This window comes from Astyanax mexicanus, chromosome 23, assembly GCF_023375975.1.
Source record: "Astyanax mexicanus isolate ESR-SI-001 chromosome 23, AstMex3_surface, whole genome shotgun sequence".
NCBI lineage: Eukaryota > Metazoa > Chordata > Actinopteri > Characiformes > Acestrorhamphidae > Astyanax > Astyanax mexicanus.
This window is the reverse complement of record NC_064430.1, coordinates 14,763,859-14,789,700: the sequence shown is the minus strand read 5'-3', so window position 1 is coordinate 14,789,700 and position 25,842 is coordinate 14,763,859. Positions and strand designations below refer to the sequence as shown.

General features: G+C 38.5%; 1 protein-coding gene across 11 annotated transcripts in view; it reads right to left on the bottom strand.

The window, feature by feature from the left end:
* The window catches only part of dgkza (diacylglycerol kinase, zeta a), a 244,352-nt gene that overhangs the window by 137,147 nt on the left and 81,363 nt on the right, over positions 1-25,842 (bottom strand). For 3 of the 11 annotated variants that reach the window (XM_049471199.1, XM_049471200.1, XM_049471202.1), the window contains exon 1: positions 10,152-10,372. The exons of 5 other annotated variants lie outside the window; for them this stretch is intronic. The gene's annotated coding sequence lies outside the window, so the exon portion shown is untranslated. Of the gene's footprint in view, positions 1-10,151; positions 10,374-25,842 lie in introns of those variants that run through there. 3 more of the 11 variants (XM_049471203.1, XM_049471204.1, XM_049471201.1) reach the window with 2 other exon arrangements.

The window sequence follows — 25,842 nt, the reverse complement described above, 5'->3', positions numbered from 1 at the left end:
AAAGAGGTGGTTGCTGACTTCACATGCATTTACTCATTTTTTTTACATAGCACATGCTTGTTTACACAAGGTGCATTAACACTGCTTGTTTCCATGGGGCTAAAATTCTTGGACAATGGCTTTTTCAAATGTACAGTCTGTTCAGATGGTTGCCTGTTCTAACAAGTCTAAGCCCTGTAGCTGCCTCTGTCTCTGTTACAAGCTGTTCCAACACATTCCAACTCCCAGAATCCCAGAATCTGTCCATCACCACCACACCCAGTAATCCAGCAGCCGGCTACACGACCCCGTACAGAACACAGATACTCACTCACAGATAACCAACCCAACACGTGAACTGGGCTTTCTCTAACACAACTAAAGTCACAGCTAACTGTAGAATCCTAAAAAACACAGACTACAGTATTTTTCACACTATAACGTACACTGGATTATAAGAAACACTATCAATAAAGATCTATTTTCATACATAAGGGCGCACCGGATTATAAGGCACTTTAAGCAACACTAGTAAGGAACAGGGATGTCAACATGTTTCGATTCTAATTTAGCAGCTCTCGCCACTGGGTGGTGGTGGTGGGTAACTAAGTTAAGCTAAGCTAAGCTAAGCTAAGCTAAGATAAGATAAGCTAAGTAAACAAAACTGTAATTCTAAAAATATATATTTTCTTTCTCCCCTGAAAACTGTTTATTTGGAAGATTAAAGCACTTCCATTTATTTACAGTAAGCTTAGATTTCCAGATTTCCACTAAGGCTGGGTGTAGCAGCATTAGCATTAGCGGCTAACTGTTAGCGCTAGTAAATGCCGCCCAACAGCACTAGAATGAGGAACCCTGAGTGTTCCGGTAAGCCAGGGTGATATTAGCGAGCGGATCGTCCCACGTAGCTTGTTTTAACACGGTAAATGCGCAGGCTACAGTCTGATATACACACCTCTGAACAATTAGATAGCTAGCACTTAGTGTGGTTAGCGGCTAATGCTAATACTGCTCCAGCAGTGCTTGCCGGGATTAGCAGCAGGCTACAGTCCAATATACTTGCCTCGGAACGGCAAAGAAACTAAGCATTTAATTCTACCTAACTGATAGAATTCATACATAAGAGACACCAGATGGAAAAATTGAAGGTTTTTAAGCGTATAGTGCAAAGAATATGGCACACAAATGCATGTGTATTATTTTGCTTAAGTCAACATAAAAAGCAGTGATTGTAAGTTTGTTGTACTGTATGTATTAAATGAAATTCAGAAGTATTTCTTAATTCCTTTACCTTAAAGAAAATCTATATGTCAGCATGCTTTACTAAATCCTGACCATCTACAAACACACACACACACACACAGCTTATCTTGAAACACTTGAGTTGTGTCATAGAGTGTAAAGAAAAGTCAGCTATTTAGAATGTAAGGATCACACACACACACACACACACACACACACACACACACACACACACACACACACACACACACAGTGTCTGCTGTTGCCATGATGACAGCTGGTTAACCCCTGAGATTATCGGAGCATGCCCAAAAGCAGAACAAAGTCATCAGTCTCCTCTCAAGTGTGTGACACGGACGTGCAGCAAGAAGCAATAATCTGTCAGATCCACTATAAGCAAATAAACGAGAAGAGAGAGAAAGAGAGATCCAGAAAAAATAAGAAAGATTGAGAGAAAGTGGAAAGTGATGTGTGAAACAAAAAAGCCGTAAAATAGTAATTGATGTATTTAAACTCTTCATATAAACATGTATCATACTCAGTGCTACACTCACATTACAAGCCTCATAAATCAATTATTGTCGGTTCACACTCATAAATGTAAGTGACCTGTATCTGTGGGTACTGTGAACACAACGAATGCACATGCACAAATTAGTGAGTTTATGCGCATCTCTCCTGAGAGATGTTAAACATTTTTTTCCTGTCTGATCAGATCTGGGCATTTAAAAAGAATATTCTACTATTCATTTACGTTTTTCTGAGCATTTAAAAATGAATGAAAGAGAAGCAGCATATGATTAATAATCTGAATTAAGAAATACACAGATTAACAGATCTAGATCTGAAAAACAGATAAAGGCACTGTATGTTTAAGGAATAGCACTAATATCTGTTTCTGCAGATGACCTCTTTATATTGTTCATTACTCATCATTTTTTATTCAATCAATTAATCAATCAATTAACCTTTATTTTAACTCGGAAGTACATGAGGGCAACCCTCATTTTCAGTGTAGCCAAGCATTTACAAATGCAGGGATTGACATGACAAAGAAAATAATAACTACATTTAACCATATAACAGTAAATAAAATATAAAAAATATATAAAAATGAATTTAGAATAAGAATATTAATTACTAATAATAAAAAACTCGGTTTAATTAAGAAATTAAGATTAATATGTAAAAAGCTAAAACTAACTAACTAACACTGAAATGTATTAATTTGAAAAAAAAATAATAATATAGTAATAATTTAAGAAAACTAATTAAAATAATTAAAATTAAAATTAAAATATCATCCTCATGGATGTTTTTTGTATCTGTTTCTATATAAATAATAATAATAATAATAATGTACTGCTTGACTGACGGATCTCCTACAGCTGATTTCACTCGTCGACTTTCAGGGGCAGCCCTAAATTTGACTATGATCTCTTTTACAATAGGCTAAACAGTCATTCAGTGGGAGGACCCAATGATGTACGGATCTGCTGATTGGCTGGCTGAAGTGCTAACACTTTAGCAGCACTGTTGGAAGAGTATAGCAGTGATAAGGGACTTGGCCTGTAGCGATATGTGACGAGGCCTGGAGTCAAAGTGTTAACACTGTAGTAGCAATGCTGGTCACTTTCTGACATCAAACGTACAGTTCTTTATTTCATATTTAATTAATGTGATCCGTTTTGCAAACATACTGACTTTTGACATAATCAACTGTCTCAATTTTTATGAGACGCTGTGCTGTTCCTGGTCCTGAAAAAGAATCAGGCTATGAAAAAAATCAGATCTGAGCCACATTACGACAAAATAAATTAGATTTTAGTCATTTTAGCCTGATAATGTGAACACAGGACACATATGTACACACACACACACACACACAAACAGCAGCTACGATTTAAACTTCTGTCACTGACCTCAGAACAGTGGCCTTGTGTGTGTGTGTGTGTGTGTGTGCACGCAATATACAGTCGTCCCTAGAGGGTCATTCCTAAAGTCCTTGGGAAAGGGAAAGCAAAGGAAGAAGTGTCTACATGCAGACACACACACACACACATGAAGTTATGCAGCAATATGTTCTTCCTGTCTTCTTCTCACATTCTTAGAAGTTTTCTCTGACCATTATGCCATCATACAAACAGCTTTACTGATCAACTGCTCTTCAGCACAGTCCACAGAATGTGTGTGAGTGTGTGTGTGTGTGTGTTTGAATGTGTGTGTGTTTTAATTAGGCACATGGCACAAAGTTTGGCCCACACTGTGATTCTCCACATGCCTCTGTGCTAAAATGTGAAGGGCAGAATGCTCGCATGTGTGTGAGTGTGTGTGTGTGTGTGTGTGTGTGTGTGTGTGTGGCAAAAAAAAGAATCTGTGATGTTGAAACTGTGTCAGACAGAAGACAGACTGAGAGAAAGAAAGAGGAGGAGGATAAGAATGTAATTAAGAAAATTAATTTCAGTCAACATAACATAATTCTGGTATTAAAAAACACTGGGGGCGGCACAGTGGTGCAGTGGGTAGCACTTCCGCCTCACAGCAAGACGGCCTGGGTTCGATTCCCGGCTGGGGCAACCCGGGTCTTTCTGTGTGGAGTTTGCACGTTCTCCCTGTGTCTGCGTGGGTTTCCTCCGGGTTCCTCCGGTTTCCTCCCACAGTCCAAAGACGGCACGTTCAGGCGAATTGGACTTGATTGAAATTGCCCCTTAGGTGTGAGTGTGTGAGTGAATGTGTCTGTTTGTCTGTCTGTGTCCGTCTGCCCTGCGATGGATTGGCGGCCTCTCCAGGGTGTATCCTGCCTTCCGCCCGATGCCTGCTGGGATAGGCTCCAGCCCCCCCCGCGACCCTTCACGGATTAAGCGGTTGACAATGAGATGAGATGAGAAAAACACTGGTGATGCCACAACACCAGGAGGGTGAAGACTAGCACATGCCTCCTCAGATACATGTGAAGTCAGCAACAACCTTTTTTCGAAATGATGCTGACGCAGCATTAACGAGTAACGGCACAGCTCACTGATACATCAGGTTCTGATACATCATCTCACAGACGCCTTGTGCTGATCAACATCACCCTAAGAGTGATGAGGGAAAAGAGCACCATCTACCCACCCAGAGAGATCAAGGCCAACTGTGCGCTCTCAGCTGATGGCAAGCTACATAATGGGGATTCGAACCATCTCCTGATCATCGTGACAGCGCTTTAGAACTCAGGACAACTCGGCGCTACCCTGGTTAGACACAGTTGTCACTAGTAGTGATACGAGGGACACCGATAGCTCAACCATTTGTGCAGGACATCATTTGGTGACCGCATGCTGTTCCTCTTGATAGGGAGGATAATGCTCCTCCACACACAGCAAGGGTTTCCCAGGAATGTCTCCTCTAGATTGCAACATTTCCTCGGTCTTCCCGCTCACCAGATATATTGCAAAAAGAGTGTAGAGCAGGATCTTCAGGGCAGGCTGCAATATAGGTGAATGATGCCATAGTGAACCTGTATGCATCTTGTCTGTAACCATATCTCATCTTATATCCAGGCTACAATATCAACAAGGAACTAAAGCATCATTTAAATTATATATTATTAATGTATATTAATATTGAACTATCGCCCTGTTTTTTTATACAGAGTCAATCTAAAGCACTTGGTTGGTCCACTACAAATGACATATTGAGACACTGTAAAAGACAGCTGGCATTTTCATATTATGTGAAAGTTAAAAATGAGCCGTCTCCCAATTGAGCTGCAATGATTACCTGATTAAACCTAATTACTCAATTAACTTAATGAGCCTACTCTGTGAACCAGCAGTGATTAGCTGGTCATTTGTATGATGATGAGGATGATTATCCTTATTTTAAATTCTCTCTCTGGTCTCTCTTGCATTAAGAACTTGCTTGATGGACACACATTTACAGGCATGTTTTTTTATTATTATTATTTATTATATTATATTATTATTTTTTAATTTCATGAATACATTTAAACCCTAATAATCTTGTGAGTTGCCAGAGGGTTTGATTCTGTTTTACTGCATACGTAACTGATGTTGAATACACTAGATGTCCAAATGTTAATGGATGTATTTACTGTATTTTTAACACTATAAGGTGCTCTTAAAATCCTTTAATTTCCCCAAAAATTGCCATTGCACCTTATAATTTGGTGCACCTTATGTATGAATTCTACCAGTCAGGTTATAAGGAGCAGTAAAGCCACTGTGCTGAAGTACAGCTTTATACAGGAGTTTCAGTTTAGTTCTCCAGCAGCATTAGCATTAGCTGCTAACCTTGCTACTGGTTTAGCGCTAAAGCTAATGCTCCAGCTTTAGAGGAAATGTGTAAATCTAAGCTTATTGTAAATAAACTGAAGCAGTTTACTCATCCAAATAAACAGTTTTCAGGAGAGAAATCTGTGTAGATTTACAACCAGCGCTCATTTGATTTGTCTGACTTGTCTGAAATGTTATTTATTTATTATTTTTGTTTAATTATAGTTTTGTTTACTTAACTTAGCTTAGCTTTACAGGTCTCGCCACCCACATTGCGACACTGGTAATCCAACATTCAATCTCTTGACCTTTTTAAATCACTATCCTCTCTTAATTAGTGATATTATTAATAGTTACAGAAGGATTTCTGAAAGTCTGTACAAAGTGCAGCAGAATGAATGGAAGTCTATGTGTGGAGAGAAAGAAAGAAAGAGGAGAGAGAGAGCGAGCAGTCATTCATTTCTGTCAGGGTAAATATTTACACCAGGGTGATGTCAGAGCTGCTGGATATTAAATAAGCATGACACTTCAGCCTTGCAATTCCAACTCAATACACACACACACGCACACACACACACACAACCACAAGATACACAAATCCAAAATGAACATCTCCGACCAAGTTCTAAAACTTGCATCAAGTTCAGAGTCAGGGGAATCTGTATCCACAAGTTACTATGGGTGTCACGATTTCAATATTTCATCGAAATCGATCAAAATTATGTCATGGTCTCGAGCCTCGAAGTCAAGCCCTTTCTCCAGAGAATGTGGACATTCTCATCTTCTTAAAGAAAAACTTGAAAATATAAAAATAACAGTTGTTTTGTCTAGCCTCAAATATGTTAATAGTTTTGGTACCTTAAGGAGGATCTTTCTCTCAGATAAAGTTAATAATGTATCTTTGTTAAAGAAAAAAACTTGTCATTCTCAGGGACTGAAAAAGTCTTAAAGTCTTATTTTTCATGTTAACTGTTATAGTAGGTTAGGAGTTCAGTTTGTCTAGGCTCTAATTGTTCTATTATTTTGTACATGACTGTTCCTGTATTTTTGTATTATTTATTTTATGTTGCACATTGCTGTTTTAATAGTGCGCACTGCTGCTACCAAAAAAAGCCACTAGATGGCATTACATATATATCTTAATTATTTTTTTTTAATTTGACCATTAGTGCCTAATGTGGTGTATTACAGATCACTTGTATGACTTTGCATCACTTATATCAAGCTCACCTTTTGAAATAAGATATTGTAAATTTGATAAATCAAACTAATGACTGACCATAGACTAATCTAAAACTGGCATAGGCCTCTCTGCTGTAAAAAAAAAAAGAAAATCGAGAATCGAATCGAATCGTGACCCTTAAATCGGAAATAAAATCGAATCAAGGATTTAGAGAATCGTGACACCCCTACAAGTTACACAGTGACTTCACACCAACAGAGAGAGAGAGAGAGAAGTGGTGTGTGCAGTGTCTTCTCCACCTGCCCACATGGCCATGCCTTACAGCATGACGTCAAACCGAGAGAACATTCCTTCCCCTGCTAACCAGCTAAAGCAGCTCTGACTGGACCGCTCAACGCTCACACTGCGGTTCCATCAGCACTTCATCATGCTGACGTTCCAGTAGGCCCTGAAGGTGACATCCACAGCGCAAGTCAAAAGTCAGCTATAGTAAGCTGATTCTGTGTAAATCAGTTTTATTAAACAATAAGCCTAATACTGCATTCACATCTGCTCACTTAATGTGACTATAATCTGGATTATTGCATTAATTTACACGTAGTTGTCAAGTGTGTCTCCAGTTAGACTGATAATATTTTACGGCTGATATACTGTCACATTACTAATTGGCAAAAACAGAAAGTCAACAAAATTAAAAACTTTTCCAAAGACAGAATACCAAACATTTATTTGCTGTACCTCAGCTGTGCTATTTTTTTATTTTATAAAGAATTTACTTTAGTGGTACTCCTTTAATCACAAATTTAACAACATTCAACATTGCTTTTTAAATCATATTTAATGATTTTTAATCAACAGTGCTTTTTAAATAATTTATTTACTTCAGCAGTGCTCCTTTAATCATGAATTTACTTCAGTGGTGCTCCTTTAATCACAAATTTACCTCAACATTGCCCTTTTAATCATGAATTTACCTCACCAGTGCTCTTTTAATAATTTATTTACTTCAGCAGTGTTCCTTTAATCATGAATTTACTTAGGTGACGCTATTTTATCATGAATTTAATTTCATTATTTTAAATTAATTGATTTTGTATATGTACATGTTTGTGAGTAGTGAATGTGTACTGTATTGGTGTGTGATTGTTGTAATTATTGTGAATTCAATAAATTGTAATTCACAAAAAAAAATAATAATAATTCAATCAATGAAACTATTGGCTCAGTCAGTTTAATGGGTTCTTTGACTTAGCATATATTTCAGATTTGTATGTTTTAAACATGTATAAGTTACGTTTACACTGGCTTGGTGTTTTTCAAATATGATTCTAATACTTATAATGTAATTAAAATAATTACATTATAAACTTATTGTACAATATATGGAAATTATCTCAGCAATTTTTGCACCCCTTGACGTTTCCCAATATGTTTAATTTCATGAGAATGAAATTTAGCAGAATTTGAGTCACGCTGGCTAACAGCAGTTAAAAATAAACTGCAAACTGACAGGCAGTTTTTAATTATGGATTTCCTTCAGCAGTGCTCTTAAAATCATCAACTTCAGTGGTGCTATTTCAATCATGAATTCACTTTAAGAATATTCAGATATTTAAATTGGACCACTATTCCTAAAAAAAGTATAAATAAGATGTAAGAAATGATTGGCTCAGTCAGGTTAATGGGTTCTTTGGCTAAGCAAATATTTTGGATTTGTATCTGTAATTCTGATTTGTATGTGTCTCTCGGTTAGGTTCACATTTACTTAGGATAAAAAAAGAGGATGAAGTGAAAGTATATATGACTTATTGTACAATATATGGAAATTTGTATTTCCCAGTATGGCCAAAATAACAGCAGTTAAAAATATACTGCAAACTTTTGACAGGCAGTATGAATTGTCTAAAATATTAAATATTACTAATGATGCATTACTATGATATTATGTCGTCAAGATATCACTGGCATACAATGGTCTTAAAATGACAATAATATTTTTAACATAATATTGCAATTAATTCTGCGGTAAAAATCAACCATATAAAACAGTTATCAAGCCTACACCAGGTGTAAACAGGGTCTAATATTTCCTGGTTGTTTGACTTGAATTGTTGTTTTATTTTATAAACTACGGACAACATTTCTCCCAAATTCCAAATAAAAATATTGTCATTTAGAGCATTTACTTGCAGAAATTGAGAAACGGCTGGAATAACAAAAAAGATGCAGAGCTTTCAGACCTCAAATAATGCAAAGAAAACAATGTCATATTTATACATAAGTATAGAAGTTTTAAGAGTTTAGAAATCAATATTTGGTGGAATTACCCTAGTTTTTAAGTTTAATGACAGTTTTCATGCATCTTGTCATGTTCTCCTCCACCAGTCTTACACACTGCTTTTGGATAACTTTATGTCACAGCAGTTCAGCTTGAATGGTTTGATGGCTTGTGATCATCCATCTTCCTCTTGATTATATTCCAGAGGTTTTCAATTTGGTAAAATCAAAGAAACTCATATTTTTTTATATATATATATAATTAAGTGGTCTCTTATTTTTTTCCAAAGCTGTATATGGTACACAGCAATACAAAAAAATGTAACACTGACTCCCAGTACACTTATAATGTAATAGTAGTAGGGGCTTACAGCAGTTTATGCTCTGTTTTGTCCGGCTTGGATTTGTTTGTGTATTTGAGTTTGACTCTGTGTTAAATCAGGTGCTGCAGGTTCACACTGGCTTGGTTTAAGCTGGAGCTGTTTAAACTGTTGCTGCACTTCAGTTCACCACAACTGAGGCATGCCTTCCCTCCCTGCGCTTCATTATGAAGTCTTTCCACTGCCTGTTCCTACAAGAGCGTACTATGTAGAGCTCTGCCTCAAGTGCTTTTCTATGTGTGTGTGTGTGTGTGTGTGTGTGGGTATATATATATGTGTGTGGTGCTCCAACAATGAGGGTTAATAATTAGCCTTTCTTAACACTTGTCCTTTTCGAGGTCGAGTGAGTGGGAGATGTGTGTGTGCGTGCGTGTGTGTGTGTGTGTAGTGATAAACTACTATATTAGTTTAGTGAGTGCAACAGTTGCCTTACAATCAATCACAACCATCTACAGTCATGACATAACAACAGTGTATAGTCAGTCCCCCTTAAATATGAGAGTGAAGTGTGATTTAAACAAACACATACACACACACACACACACACAGTCAGAAGCTCTTTATAACTTCTGTAAGTGGTCGTCAGTTTCATCATGACGTCTAAACCAGTAAACAAACTCTACAGCAGCTCAGCTCAGCCTGCCTCACAACTCAACACCAGCCAACTCCTCTCTGACTTTAGATACAGCACTACATTCAGCTACAGCCAGACATCTCACACACACAAATCATAACATACACACAATAACACACATTAGAACACAATGTCATGCCACAGTGTTTAACAGTAGGCAAAAAAAAGGCAAATACAACCTGACTCCCGGACGACAGAGCTCATCGGAAACAACCTTATCCCTCGCTTCCCAGAATAACTTCTAGTCCATACGCACCAGAGGATGAGAGAGAGCGAGAGAGAACGAGGGAAAGACACCGGCAACAATGAGGAAGAGAGAGTGAGAGAGAGAGAGAGAGAGAGAGGGAGAGAGAGAGGGGGAGAGGGGCACGGACGAGTGACACAGAGCAGGCAGGCAGTCTGCACACACAGACACACTGAGACTTGTGTCTCACAAGTGGGAGTGTCAAGGGGAGGGCGAGAGAGCAAGAGAGAGAGAGAATGAGGACGAGGGAGAGAAAGATATAACAATATATACAAATCTCATATATAAAGAGGCAATTAATGTAGGTGGAGATATAAAAATCACACATATTAATACACAGATGTGTAAAAGCAATAGCCTTAATGTTTGGTACACCCTAACAAACCTAATAACTCTTCTCTAAGGTTCTATCACAGAGAGGGAGAAACCAAAACCGAGAGAGAGAGAAAGAAAAAGAGGCAATATGTGGGAGAGAGTGATACAGATTACAGTAAGACAAAGAGAGATAGAAGAGATGAGACAGTTTGAAGTTGAGAAAGAAATTGAGCGAGGGAGCATAAAAAGATGAAGAAATCAAGATACAGTGAAAGCAAGAGATAGAATTAGTAAAAACAGAACAAGAGAGCATGGCAGTGAGACAAAAATGAAAGAGTGAGAAAATAAGAGCATGAGAAAAAAGCATAGGAGAGCAAGAGACTGAGACAGAATTAGAGCATGAGACAAAATAATAGAGTGAGAGAGTGAGACAGAATTAGAGCATGAGACAGAATAAGAGAACATGTGAAAGAGTAAAAGAGTGAGACAAAATGAGAGGACTGGAGAATAATAGAGTATGGGAGGGAGCAAGAGAGAGAAACAAAATGAGAGGATGAGACAGATTTAGAGAGCATGGGAAAGAGCAAGAGAGTGAGACAAAATGAGAGAATGAGACAGAATGAAAAAGTATGGGAGAGAGCAAGAGAATACGAGAAAATGAGAACATGAGACAGAATTAGAGAGCAAGAGAATGAGACAAGATAAGAGCACGAGACAGAATGAAAAATCATGGGAGATAGTAAGAGAGTGAGACAAAATGAGAGCATGAGACCAAATTAGTGAGTGAGAAACCATGAGCAAGACCAAGAGATACAATGAGAGAGAACAAGGGAAAAAAGTAGAATGAGTGAGAAAAAATGAGAGAGCAATAGAGAGTATGACAGAGTGAGACTAAGAAAGAGTAAAAGAATAAGAGACAAAGTGAGCAAAAGAGTGAGACAGAATGAGTGAGAAACAGAATGAGAGAGCATGCGAGAGAACAAGGGAGAAAGGCAGAAACAGGGAGAGCAATAAAGAGTGAGACAGAATAAGACTAAGAGAAAGAGTAAGAGAATAAAAGACAGAGAGAAACCATAATAGAGAAAAAGAGTGAGAGAAAATGAGAAAAAAAATTGAGAAAAAAGAGAGAAAAAGGGGGAAAGACAGAATGAGCCAGAAATAGGGGAAGCAACACAGAGTGAGCAAGCATGAGATCCATAGAACATAGAAGTAAAATAAAATGAAAATTAATAAAGGAAAATTTGAGAAGATTCTTTCTTCACATGGGAGAAAACACACACACACACACACACACACACACACACACACATACACATACACACAAACACACACACACACACACACACACACACACACACACACACACACACACACACACACACACACACACACACACACACACAGGGAAAGGCATAGAGTTGACCAGTTAAGCTTCATTTCCTCTTTGCGTCAGGAATGACCGAAAGAGTACAAACAAAAAATCATGGTCACACATGCTTACACACACACACACACACACACACACACACACACACCCCACTCAGCCCTCTGAAACAGGAAAACACAGGGAGAGGTCCTGCTGTTCCAACAACATCAACACTGCAAACCTCTCCTCTCAGCAGCTTATCATCTCCTGATCGGTCTCCTCAGTGCGGTGAGGAGAAGAGCGAGTGTGAAAATGCATTTTTGTACAGAAACACACACTCTGAACACACCACTGTGCACTGACTGCCACTCACATACATACACAACCAGCCCAGAGCAAGGTTACATTGCCACAAGCACACACACACACACACACACACACACATATATATATATATATATATGTACCCTAACTTCCCCGTAGAGGACATCCACCACAAACACCCTACAACCACCACCCAAATGAGTGTTTTGGTACAGTATGTATGTGGGTGTGTGCAAGTCGTCATTACCAGTGAGATCAAACAGTAGAAGGGGAACTCTCAAAGTGAAAGCACACACACACTCCAAAAAATGGAACCATCCTCTAAGTTATGATACACGTAATACATCTTCAAAGTCCAAAAATGGTCTTTAATTAGATGTCACCTGAAAATAATAAATTACATTGGTTACTGTATGTTCAGATACACCACGTCCAAGTATCTGTGGACACCCGTTCTTATCAATGCAACTTAGATGCTACTTGCAACACTCAAGTGTGCACATGCTGGTTGAGCTGGTTGCTATGGTATCCTGGGTGGTTGCTAGGTTTGGTAATGGACGCTAGATGGGTGCTACACTGCAACAAGTTTATTGCAATACAGGCATTTGCCTTAATGCTGCTTATTGGTTGCTAGGATGATTCCAAGTGGTTGCTGTGGTGTCCAATATTATCTATGGTTGGGTGTTACAAGTGTATTTGTATTGTTGTGACATTTAAAGCCCATGGAAATGTTCATGCTTGGCAGAAACTGTTTCTCCTCTACCAGTCAGGAGCAGTAAAGCCACTCTGCTAAAGTAGAGGTTTATACAGGAGTTTCAGTGAAGTTTCTCCAGCACCAAGACCGGAGCAGTACTAGCATTAGCCGCTAACCACAGTGCTAGCTCTTTTGCCGCTCAGAGGTGAGTGTATTGGACTGTAGCCTGCACTTTTACCATGTTAAAACAACAAGCTACATGGGACGAACCACTAGCTGATAGCGGCTTGGGTTGCCAGAACACTCAGGATTCCTGAGTGTAATGCTGGAAATATCTAGTAAATCTAAGCTTACTGTAAGTAAACGGAAGCACCTTACCCAAATAAACAGTTTTTTTCCAGAGCCCTGAGAGAGCACAATTGGCCTTGCTCTCTTTGGGGGGTAGATGGCACTCTGTCCCCTCATCACTCCAAAGGGTGATGTCGATCAGCACGAGGCGTCTGTGAGCTGATATATCGGAACCGAGTCGCTGCGCTTTCCTCCGATAGAATTGTGATGCTACTCGGCAACTAGGCTGACTTCATATATGTTGGAGGAGGCATGTGCTAGTAGTCTTCACCCTCCTGGCGTGTTGGGGCATCATTAGTGTTTGGGGGAGTCCTAATGAGTGGGTTGGGTAATTGGCTGTGTAAATTGGGGAGAAAATGGATAAAAATTATAAAAAAAATAAATAAAAAAAAAACAGAAAAGAAAACAAGGCACCTGGTGCAGATTGGATTAAAGTACTGGTACTAAATAAAAAGGGTCTTGTGTTGTTTTAATGACAAAATATTGAGATACTTTTCTAATATAAGTATATCCTGAATGTACATCAGGATACAAAAACAGGGGAAAAGGGTCTCATAGAACCGATCAGCAAAACAATGTTAAACCACATACTGCATCACAATGTCATTTTTTTTATCATTTTTTTTTTCACTCGATAAAATATTGAAAAAAAAAAAACAATACAGAAGTAAACACTGAGAAGCTCTTTTCACACTTGTCTCTTCAGCAGGCCTCATTACAGTAAGTTAACTTGTCCATCGGATGAAGGAGTGTGTGTTAGTGGGGGAGTGTATGACACAGGCTGACAAAACAGAATGCGCTGTGTTTGCAGGAAAGCGAAGATAATGAATAAGCCATTTACCGAAAAACAGAAAGCCACTGCCTGCGCGCTATTCCGCATGTGCCACTCGCATAAACACACACACACACACTGTACACTTCCTTCCCCTGCACCTGAACCCACATACGCTCAGTAATACACACCCCCACCATCTTTTCAGTTTCTCTGTCACTCACTCACACTTACCCACTCGCTCACACACACACTCACACACCACAAACTGTTCTTTGCAGATGTTTAATCAAAGAAGCACCGCATGAGTGCTTTCCCAAGCCATAAAAGGTAAAGATGGCGTAGCCGCGCGAGCTAATGCGAGCGGCTTTAGGTGAACGAGCGAGAGCGTGATGTCAGCAGACGACGGGCTGGCAGGCAGGCCAGGCCACATTTGCATCTGCACTTCATCAACACGCAATATTCGCTAAATAGAGACTTTTATATTTAGAATTCTGTTTCTACGCAAGAGAAAAAGGGGAAGAGAGAGAGAGATACATCCATAGAAACTGAGAGAAAGAGAGAGAGAGAGAGAGAGAGAGAGAGAGAGAGAGAGAGAGAGAGACACACACATGAAGTATAATTCATTTTTTTATGCACGACTCTTTCTTGTGCAATATTGCCAGAGCAAAGGAAGGTGAGTCACCAGGTAAACAGAACACGCTGTGTGTATCTGTGCGTGAGTTACGCGAGTGTGTGTGTGTGTGTGTGTATGTGCGTAAGTGTGTGTGTTACAGGGCCTTACAGTTAATGTATAAAGACACTTTGAGTGTGACCCCCTGCAGAACACAAAGCAACACAGGTCCACATTTCAGATCCCACCAAACTGTCTCCCACGGCAACCACCGCCTCCGCCGATTGGCTGTCAGCTCTCATCACCGACTGTCAGACAGCACGGCCTGCCTCTCGGGCCTGCTGTCCATCAAATCCACTGATACTGCTTTTGTGAGTCCCATCACTGAAATGCTACAGAGACAGACACCAAACACACAGCACAGAAAATCACCTACAGGTGCACACACTTACACCATCACACGGACATCAAACACATACTGTACTATACTATACAGTACCTACTGTAATATTATATATAATACAATATTGTCAGACATTACAGCAAACTCGCTAAAACAACTCTGTCTGTGTCTGTCATCTACCTCTCATCTGTAATTGGTGGATTTGTGCATCTGTCTGTGTTGTGTCTGCTTTCAAACTCAGAAAGCTTACATCTATACACTAAGGTAAGAGTAATAGATACTGTATATCTGGGTGCATTTTTATGTAGGGATGCACAATAATATAAATTGCTTTTAGAGTCATCGGCATTGGCTGATATAGTCAATATTCTAAACCGATACTTGCTGATGTATTTATTGTGTGCCTGAAAAGGACCAAGTGACACTGGCCACACCACTAAAATATTTTTCATGAAATTGGCTGTGCTCTATTAAAATTAACTGATTTACCGTATTGTATTTTACAAACTATAAGATGCACCAGATTATAGGGCGCATTATCAATTAAAGTCTACTTTCTGGTCTATTTTCATACATAAGGTGAACAAGATTATAAGATTAATAGGCACATTAAGCGACAGTAGTAAGGATGCCTACATCGAAGTGAGCAAGGGTTTCGCCATGTTTCCCTTATAATGAGGACACGCCCAAGTAAATAAAACTGTAATTCTTAGAAGGAAAAAATATTTTAAAGTCGAGCCCTGGATGTTATTCTAGAAAAATTAAAGGATTTTAAGTGTGCCTTATAGTCTGAAAAATACGGCAAGCTATTTTTTAAATTTATTTTTATTATTATTTTTAAGTTATAAAGTTATTCCCAGGTGACTAGACTCACAGTAAGTTATAAATGTGTACAGTACCAGTCACAGTTCATTCATACTATATTGTAAATTAATATTAAAGTCATCCAGACTATGAAAAAACACATAAAGAATCAATTATGCAGGAACACATAAGGAATCATGTGTAAACTTAAAAGTGTTAATCAAACCAAAATACTCTGTGGTGCTGTGAGCTTGTGGTTTCTGAGACTGGTAACTTTCCCGGGGCGGTCCTGATAAGGACCAGTTTCATCATAATGTTTTAAAGGGTCTTTGCAACTGCATTTGTGAATACTTTGAAGTTTTTTGCCATTTTCCAATATGTATTAAATGTATTAAACCTTCATAGTTTGGATGACTTTAGTTTTAATCTACAATGAATAACATTAAAAAATTCTAAATCTAAGATGTGTCCCAATTTTTGACTGGTACTGTATTTTAGAATTGACATCAGCAGATATGTACATGTGCAACATTGGATATCAGCATCAGCCAAAAAAAATCCCACATTGGTTTGATGTTTGATGGTATGTTAGCAACATTAGGCTAACATCTCTTATTCTGAATCTAAAGAATCAAATTTCCAACACCAGTCTTGTCTTGGCTAATCAAAGCCTGCATCAGCGGTGAATGATAAATTGTGTTCATTCGATTCGATTTGCACTGAACTTTCCCTTTATTACCTCTTACTGACAAACAACCAACAATTTGCGAGTGTTTAGCATTTAGACTGTGTGAATGCTGATGATTCATACAGAGCATTTACAGGAAATTGCAAGACTGCTCAATGGGCTCCCAGCATACTCAGCAGACATTACTGTGATTGGTTAGAGGGCTGTTGTAATTAGCGCCGCTGGATATTGATACACCAGGCATGTTTCTAACTGGAACCCAATGCTTAATAATTAGCATAATACAAGGATTAGTAGTGCATTAGTGTGCGGAGATAGAAACTCACACAGGAACACAAACATGACAACAGCTAAACGGAATACGGCAGCGCATGAAATAAAACAGTCTGGTGTAAATAAAATAACTCCCTAGTAAAGCTCAGTGTAATCTGTCTGCAATAAGTGATGCCCCAAATCATAGCCCGGCTCCTTCAAGCATTTCCATCTGTGATTAATGATGTGTAATATTCATAAGACGTGCAGCGTTAATTGCAAGTGGGTGATTCAGTGCTAATAGAGGAAGGTGTTGTTGTGCAGGATGTGCTCCACTTCACATATCTGAGTCAATCCATCAGCAGCAAAACACCTTAACCTCTCAGCTTTCACTTTACAGGAAGACATGACCTGCTCTCCTGCTCTCCACTTCCTGTCTTGATGTGCGGCTGATGTGTTGTTTTCAATGTGCACCATGTTTCATTTTATTTCAACGTGTTTATGCTGGACTAAAAGTCTCTTCAAAAATGTTTTTTTTTTTGTAAAATTAACAAATGAGCCAATATCTTGCCAATTAGGCCTGTCATAATAATTAGTTACATCATCAACATACATTACAACATACTGTACTGTATTTTTTGCACTATAAGGCACACCTGAAATCGGGTCGGGTTGTAAGGAGCAGTAAAGCCACTCCACTGATGTACAGCATTATACAGAATTTCAGTGAAGTTTCTTCAGCACTGAGGCTGGAGCGGTATTAGCATTAGCCGCTAACCGCAGCACTAACTCTTTCTCTGTTTTGAGGTGAGTATTATCGGACTGTAGTCTGTGTATTTACTGTGTTATAAAAAGGCTACACAGGACAAACCCATAGCTGATAGCTTACTGGAACACTTAAGGTTCCTCAGTGTGCTGCTAAACCCGGCTAGCGCTTCTGCTAACCACAGCTAGCCCTGCTGCTAACTGCACTTTTGAAATATTTACTGAAAGTAAATGGAAGCGCTTTACTCACCCAAATAAACAGTTTTCAGAAGAGAAATGTGTGTAGATTAACATACAGTACTTGATTGACTTCAATTTTTTTTTTTTTTTTTAGAATTACAGTGAATTTTTTAAAGTTCTTATTATAAGAAACAGGTTTGTTGTCATGTTTCCCTTATAATTCAGCAGGTCATGCTGCGGGGGGGTGTCTAAGTAAACAAAATTGTAATTCTGCTGAACACTGTTTATTTGGGTGAGTAAAGTGCTTCTGTTTATTTACAGTAAGCTTAGAATTCCAGTATTTTAGCGCGGTTAGCAGCAGTGCTTTCCACGGTTAGCTGCAGCGCTAACGCTAGTAAACGCCGTTCGACAGCGCTACACTGAGGAACCCTGAGTTATCTGGTAAGCCAGAGCGCTAGCAGCTAGCGGTACGTCCCACATAGCTTGTTTTAACACACGCAGACTACAGTCCGATATACTCACCTTTAAACAGTAAAACACCTAGCACTGCGGTTAGCGGCTAATGCTAATACAGCTCCAGCTTCTATGTTGGAGAAACTTCACTGAAACTCCTGTATAACACTGTACTTCAGCGGAGTGGCTTTACTGCTCCTTAATACCTGACAGGTAGAATTTATACCTAAGAAGCTCTGGATTACACTGTCGATTTTTGGTGAAACTAAAGGAATTTAAGTGCGCCTTATAGTGCAAAAAAATAGTCATTTTGCAATCCCCTATCCTACCTATTTATTTGTGCTTGTTTTATTAAACTAACTGTGCACTTTCTCAGTTCTCAGTGCCTAGTTACCAATGAAGTGTGGAGCGACTTTGAGCTTGTTAATGGTGTAAAATAGCATTTTTTGTTTTCACAAGCAATGCTATGCCAATATTTTTAGCTTTGTAAGCCTGTTGGGAGCTGAATTTGGAATTTTTCACACTAAAAGTGTCTTTTAAAGATTAGGAAATTCTAAAAATGTTAAGCAGGACTGGTATGTTTTTATTATTTCAAAGGAACATATTTCAAATATTAATGAATTTTTTTTTTTAAAGGAATATAGTGTGAAAAGATTTGATTTAAGTCATTATCAAACATTTCTATTGGTCCATTCATAATTAAATGTGGTCAAAGTGTTTAGAACAACTCCAAGATTCAAATTATGCCACAAAAATATATATATAAAAAAAACAGACACAAGGTTTTTGTATCTATTGTTACAGTGAAAATATGTAAATAAAATCAAAAGTGTTTATTTTTGGCATAGACAAGGGAGACACCTGGTGGCAGTCCGACTAAACTACAGAAGCAACAAGCAAGAACAACAAGATGAGAGCTCAAGTGTCCCTGTACTATTAAGGCAGTGTTTGTACACAGTTTATCCCACTGAAAGGACTATCATACAAAGATCACAAAACAAAATAGATTATTATACAGAGCATGAAAAAGGAGCACGCCCTCACAGAGATTGAAATTGGATACAGAGACATTAAAGCTGGTAATCAGATGCAGAGTTCAGTACTGATACACAGATGCAGAGACATGAGAGGTGACAATCAGATGCACAGAGATCAAACATGATAAACAGATTCAGGAAGATTAGAGCTAATTTACAGTGATTAGCACTGCAGGGCCAGATCCGATCTTGTAATGAGAGTGCATATGCAGGGGCAACCTGGAGGGAAAATAGGCTGTGTGTGGGAGCACAGACTACAGTGCAGACTTATTAGATACGGACAAAAACTGTTTAAAGCATGTTTAAACTCAAATCTTAGAAATGTCTAAACCGGGGGTGTCCAAACTTTTTTTTGTTGGGGGCCAGAAGGAGAAATATGTTTGAAGTCACGGGGCACAGACTCTGTAATAAAACAAATAATGAAATATACCACTTTAAATAATACATTTTCCTGATTGTTTTCATTTACACACCATTTTGCTTGACTTACTATCGTTATCTATCTTTGACAGTGTTGCGTAAACAGTGTTGCGTAAACAAATTGATGTTTCATTTCATGATGTCTCTTAATATTAAACACCTTAATTATGGCAACTCTTTTGCCCTTTTTCTGCGCTACAACTGAACACTCTCGTCACTTTTAGACTCTTTGGCCCATTTTTCTGCGCTACAACTGCGCACCCTCTCCGCTTTTAGACTCTTTGGCCCGTTTTTCTGCATTACATCTGCGCACTCTCTCCGCTTTTAGACTCTTTGGCCCGTTTCTGACACCTAGCGTTCAAACTTTGAATGTCACATTATAAAAACCTGCTTAACAGCGGGCTAGGGCTGGGGCGACGCGTCGACATAATCGACGTCATCGATTACAAAAATACATCGATTTGCATAACGTGCGTCGGCGCGTCGTAAACATGGCGGCGCCTGTGGAGAGCATTAGAGGTTAGATCGGGCCCAAAAATTCCAACTGGCTGTTTTCGGGCTGTTTTAATGAGCGAAATATGATCAGAATTATGTTAATTAACACGGTAACATAGAAGCATAGAACTATTATTTAATTAAAATGATTTTTAAGAACAGCTAAACACAGTTCTGCAAGTCAAACGCGGAGGAGTTCACGTGCGAGAGACACAGAGAGAGAGAGAGAGAGAGAGAGAGAGAGAGAGACAGAGAGAGAGAGAGAGAGAGAGAGAGAGAGAGAGAGAGAGAGAGATTTGCGTGTTCTGGTGAGAACTACTCACAGGTGAAGGTTCTCTTTGATCTCCTCGTGCTCATATTCTAGTCCCATTCATAATTCTGCAGCTCCCTCAGTGTTTTCTGCCGTATTTTGCGGCTAGCGCGAGCGCTTACAACTGACACCGCGGACCGCGAGGTGCCGCCGCGTTTGTGCCGAATCCGACTCTCTGCTGAATCTGACTCCCGCTTCGCGGACAGAATCGGCACAACACCCCCGCTGTAGAACTGCGGTAGTGAAAACAGCGCTTATAAATAAATTAGTTTAGTTTCACTTTCAGTTTTCGTTTTTTTTTTTTTTAAATAAAAATATAATTAAAAAACAGACGCCTACATCTCGGACTATTTTCTGGAGCCCGGGTCGGATTTACGGGCGGGCCTCGGGTCATGTCGGGTTCGGGCAGAGAATCTAAGCTCTAGAGAGCTTGGACTCCGGAGAGCAATCTCCAGCTACAAAAAAACGCCAGCGGGCATCTAAAGTTTGGGAGCATTTCACGCAAAAGGGCAACAATGTGGTCCTCTGCCATATGTGCAAAAGGAGCACTTGAAGCGCAAACATCCAGGAGCACTATGTCAACAGGGTCACACAGTAAGTTACTGTTTACATCAGGGTCTCCGCGGGTGTCCTTAAAAAGACTTAAGGCTGTCTACCAAAGGTTTTAAACCTGCCACAGGCAGAAATTATACATTTTTGGTTTATATTTGTGCATGGCATTTCGCAGTTTCCAGAAACAGTAGCATTATTCATAGGTTCAGGTGTTTAGCTAAGCTAGCTGCCTTAAGTTATTTTAGCTAGCGCCGTCGGTGCTGCGGTGTCACACCGTTTTCTGTCACCGTCGGAATTTTGTGACCAGTGCTCACGGTTATGAGCGTTCATTGGCAAAACGGAAGCTTTCTATACCTACACCTTACCCTCAGCCCTAAACTGAACCGTTTTGGCCAGTCGGGGTAAACATTAGAAACGAACACGTTTCGAATGGCCAGTGCACCGGTCTGCTGAGAACTACTTGCCAGTGGTCACAAAATCTAGCGGTCACAGAAAACAGTGCAACACACGGTTGTGGTGTATGGGAGCTTATCCATTTTTAGCGTTATAGATCTAAACAACGTGCTGTACATGTAAGTGATTATAAGTGTGGGGTTTGGTTTAGTAGGCTTGTGTTGTTGTTGTTGTTGTTATTATATATAAATATAGTAATTTATCGTTTGCTTTAAAACGTAAAATAATTATTTAAATATGTTTCTCAATGAATAGATTAGTCGACTAATCGAAAAAAATAATCGTTAGAATAATCGTTTAAAAAATAATCGTTAGGGACAGCCCTACAGCGGGCCAACTTTCATTCTATTTCTAAAATACCTCGCGAGAAATCCAACTTAATAAACTTATAGAGAGATCAAGCCTAATGAACAAACAGACATAATGAACAGATACTGAAATATCAGACCTAGTGAATAGATGCCCAGAAAACAAGCCTAATGAAAAGATAAAGACAAATTAGGACTGATTTTGAACATCATAAACAATGTTGTACCCTGACATTTAATGCTATATCATCCACCCCTTATTATTTCATCAGGGTACTACATTTTTGCTGTTTTTAGTTCACAATGTTCTCATTTCCCATTATATATCTGCTAGAGACGGATTATATCGGGCCAGTATCATTTATTTTACTTTAATTCTGGAAATATAGAGCAATATGGATTGCATTATTAGTATCATGACATTCTGGATCATTGACATCTGTTACAAATCTGATAAAATTCTTGTATTTTTTATATCTCAGTTATCTGATTTGATAAAGTGATAAAGGAATATTAGGCCAGATAAACAGACGCACAGATATGAATGAATAAATGAATAAATAAATGAATATATAGAGATGTATCGGTTCATTAGGCCTGATCTCTGTGCATCTGTTCACTAGTACTGATGAAATTATTGATATAATATAATACTTGGCGATACTTTTATAACTATATTATTTAATAAAATATAATATCGTTATAAAAGTATCGCCAAAAGTATCGTCATCGTGAAAATAACAGGAAATATTGTGATAATATTTTAGGGCCATATTGCCCACCCCTAGATCTGATTATTAGATACAGTGAGATTAGGTCTGATCAACAGATGCACAGAGATCAGAGCTAATGAAAAGATACAAACTGATCAGATCTGATAAATATACACAGAGAGAATGAAATCTGATAAATGTAATGTTAATGAGCTGAGCAGTGTAGTTTAGTGTGATTGTGTTTTAGGAAGTAAAGTTCACTGTAAGGCATTTTTAGAACTGTGGCAGGGTGATTAATGCGTGTACCAGACGAAGAGGAAACTGAACAAAAGCAGAACACTGACCTGTACAATCCCTCAGAAATATATAGAAATAAATATATATATTTCTTCCTTTCTCTGAATCCACACACAGTTTCCAGTGAACGTTCTCAGCGTGTTACACTCACACTCTACATGCACAGCCATGTACCAATCAACTGTGTCATGTCAGAATGAGTCTCTCTATTTATTTAGCATGTTATTTATTCCACAGCTGCTGCTAAAATTAGATCTGACAGGCCTCAGAGTTCAGACTGTTGACTTACTGAATGACACTGTGGAAATACACACATGCTGTCTCGCTCACTCAAACATGCACACACACACACACACACACACACACACACACACACACACACACACAGCCTAACACTCATATTTACTGTACCTGTTAGTCTCATATAAATTTTAAATAAGAAGGGAGGTCTTGATTAGGTTATTTTTAGTAAGAGTTTATAGAACGAGACAATCTGAACTGATGTATTTAGTGTAATAATTACTTATTGTAAATGATGATGTTTTATAGTGTTTAATATCATATAATCTGACCACCTTCTCATTATTCTGCTTCTGTCTCCTGTGTGTGAGTGTGTACTAGCATATTAGCATTAGCGTTAGCCTCCACTCAGTTCTAAAAGCACTATTAAGTGGCAGATAAAAACAGAGCATTTTTCTGATAGATTTATATAGTCTACGTCAGATGGACACACCTTAAATGTACCTAAAGGTGATTTTTCATGATTTCAAAACATTCTAGAGCAGGGGTGTCCAAACTTTTTTTGTTGGGGGCCAGAAGGAGAAATATATTTGTCACGGGCCACAGACTCTGTAATAAAACAAATAATGAAATATACCACTTGTCTCTAAATATTAAACTCCTTAATTACGGCAACTTTTAGACTCTTTTGCCCTTTTTCTGCGCTGCAACTGAGCACTCTCGCCCCTTTTAGACTCTTTGGACTGTTTTTCTGCGCTACAACTGCGCACCTTCTCCTATTTTAGACTATTTGGCCTGTTTGTTTGCGCTACAACTGCACACTCTCTCCACTTTTAGACTCTTTGGCCCATTTTTTCTGTGCTACAACTGCACACTCCCTCCTCTTTTAGACTCTTTGGCCTGTTTCTGACACCTAGCGACACTTTCATTCTATTTCTAAAATACCTCGCGGGCCGCTTTAAAAAAGGAAACAGTCCGTAAATGGCCCCAGGGCCGTAGTTTGGACACTCCGGTTCTAGAGTGTAGATTAATACTAAAATCGTCCAAATCATGGATAAAAAAATATATAAATAAAAAAAATAAATAAATACATTAGATGACAGCTTTGCACATCTTGGCTAGATTTTCTCAGTCAAGAGTCAACATGTCACGAGTGTATTACTTGAATTTCTTGTCCTCTTAGTGTGTTTGAGAGCATCAGTTGTAAAGTTGTGAAGAGGTAGAGATGGTGAATACACTGAAAAGCCCTATTTGAGTAATATTCTAATCCATATTATGGCAAGACCTACTCAACTAATTAAAGAAAAAACTACTTTAAGAAATAAAGGTCAGTCACTTAACAACATCAAAAACATTATGATGGAACTGGCTCTCATCAGGGCCACTTCAGGAAAGGAAGCTGCCGAAGCCCTAAGAGAGTAGTCTTCTCCCTCCTGGTGTTTCGGGGCATTACTAGTGATAGAAGAAGTCCTAATGAGTGGGTTGGGTAATTGGCCAAGTAAATTTGGGAGAAAATGGGATAAAACATTTGAAATAATGTTTGAAATAATAATTTAATAAATAAAAAACTTCTAAATTAACCCCCACAATTTAAACTAGTCAAAGAAGTTGTAGAAGTGAAAATGTTTTTTGCATTCTACAATAAAAATGATCCAAAGCTTGCGCCAGTGTAAACCGCATTCATTTCACAATAAACAACCAAAAAGCTAAAACTAGAATCACGTCATTCATCACTGAGTGGTAAGGAGTTTCAGTTTTAAATAGAACTAAAACAAATGTGAGACATTTCACACTTGCCTTCTGTTTGTATGAAGTGCATATTAAAGATGCTGGATCTATTCATTCTGCCTGCACATACATTTACCTTCCACTAGAGTGAGCCAGAGTGTAGCGGGTCACAGATCAGGCTTCTAACTCTAGTAAAACACATGTACTGAGAGCGGTGTTTACCCAACACTCTGTTCTGCTCCCCTTCTCAGGTAACTGCTGCTGCTTGGAACTGAGCGCTTTTAGGTAATACAGGCTTTACAGCACCTGTAAATAGGTCACTTTTTCCCTGGGGAAGCATCTTATAAGACACACACTCTTACATACATACACTGATCCACTGGTCAGCCATAACATTAGAACCACTGACAGATAAGTCAATAACATTGGTTGGTACATTACACTAGGGGTGGGCGATATGGCCCAAAATATATTATTGCGATATTTTATGGTATTTTCGCGATACTCTTGGCAATATGACAAAACACTGAATTTAAAGAATAAAAAATATTTAAAGAATACACAACTGCAACAAAATGAGAATTAAATTGAATAATTGCATATAATATCATATTGCACACCCCAAACTGAGATGAATACATGAATTTTACTAGATATGTAACAGAAGTCAATGATCCAGAATGCCATGATACTAATGATACTAATAATGAAATCCAAATATCTCCATATATCCAGTATTAAAGTAAAATGAATCATACGGGACAGATATAATCAGTATAATGGGAAATGAGAACAGTGTGATTTTTTTGTGCTAAAAACAGCAAAAAGGTAGTACCCTGATAATTAGGGGTGGGTGATATGGCACAATATTTCAGGGTATAACATTGTTCAAAATATAGAAAAATGTTGGCAATATTATTGTGTATGTTACTTTATGGCACACCCCTACATGCCTCTATTACAGCAGAGGCATCAGTACAGCAATGAGCAATTTGTACAGCAGATTTTTTTGAAGCAGAAAAAAATGACAATAATTTGATATCAATACACACTAATCAAGTATATAGGACACTTTGTAGTTCTATAATTACAGACA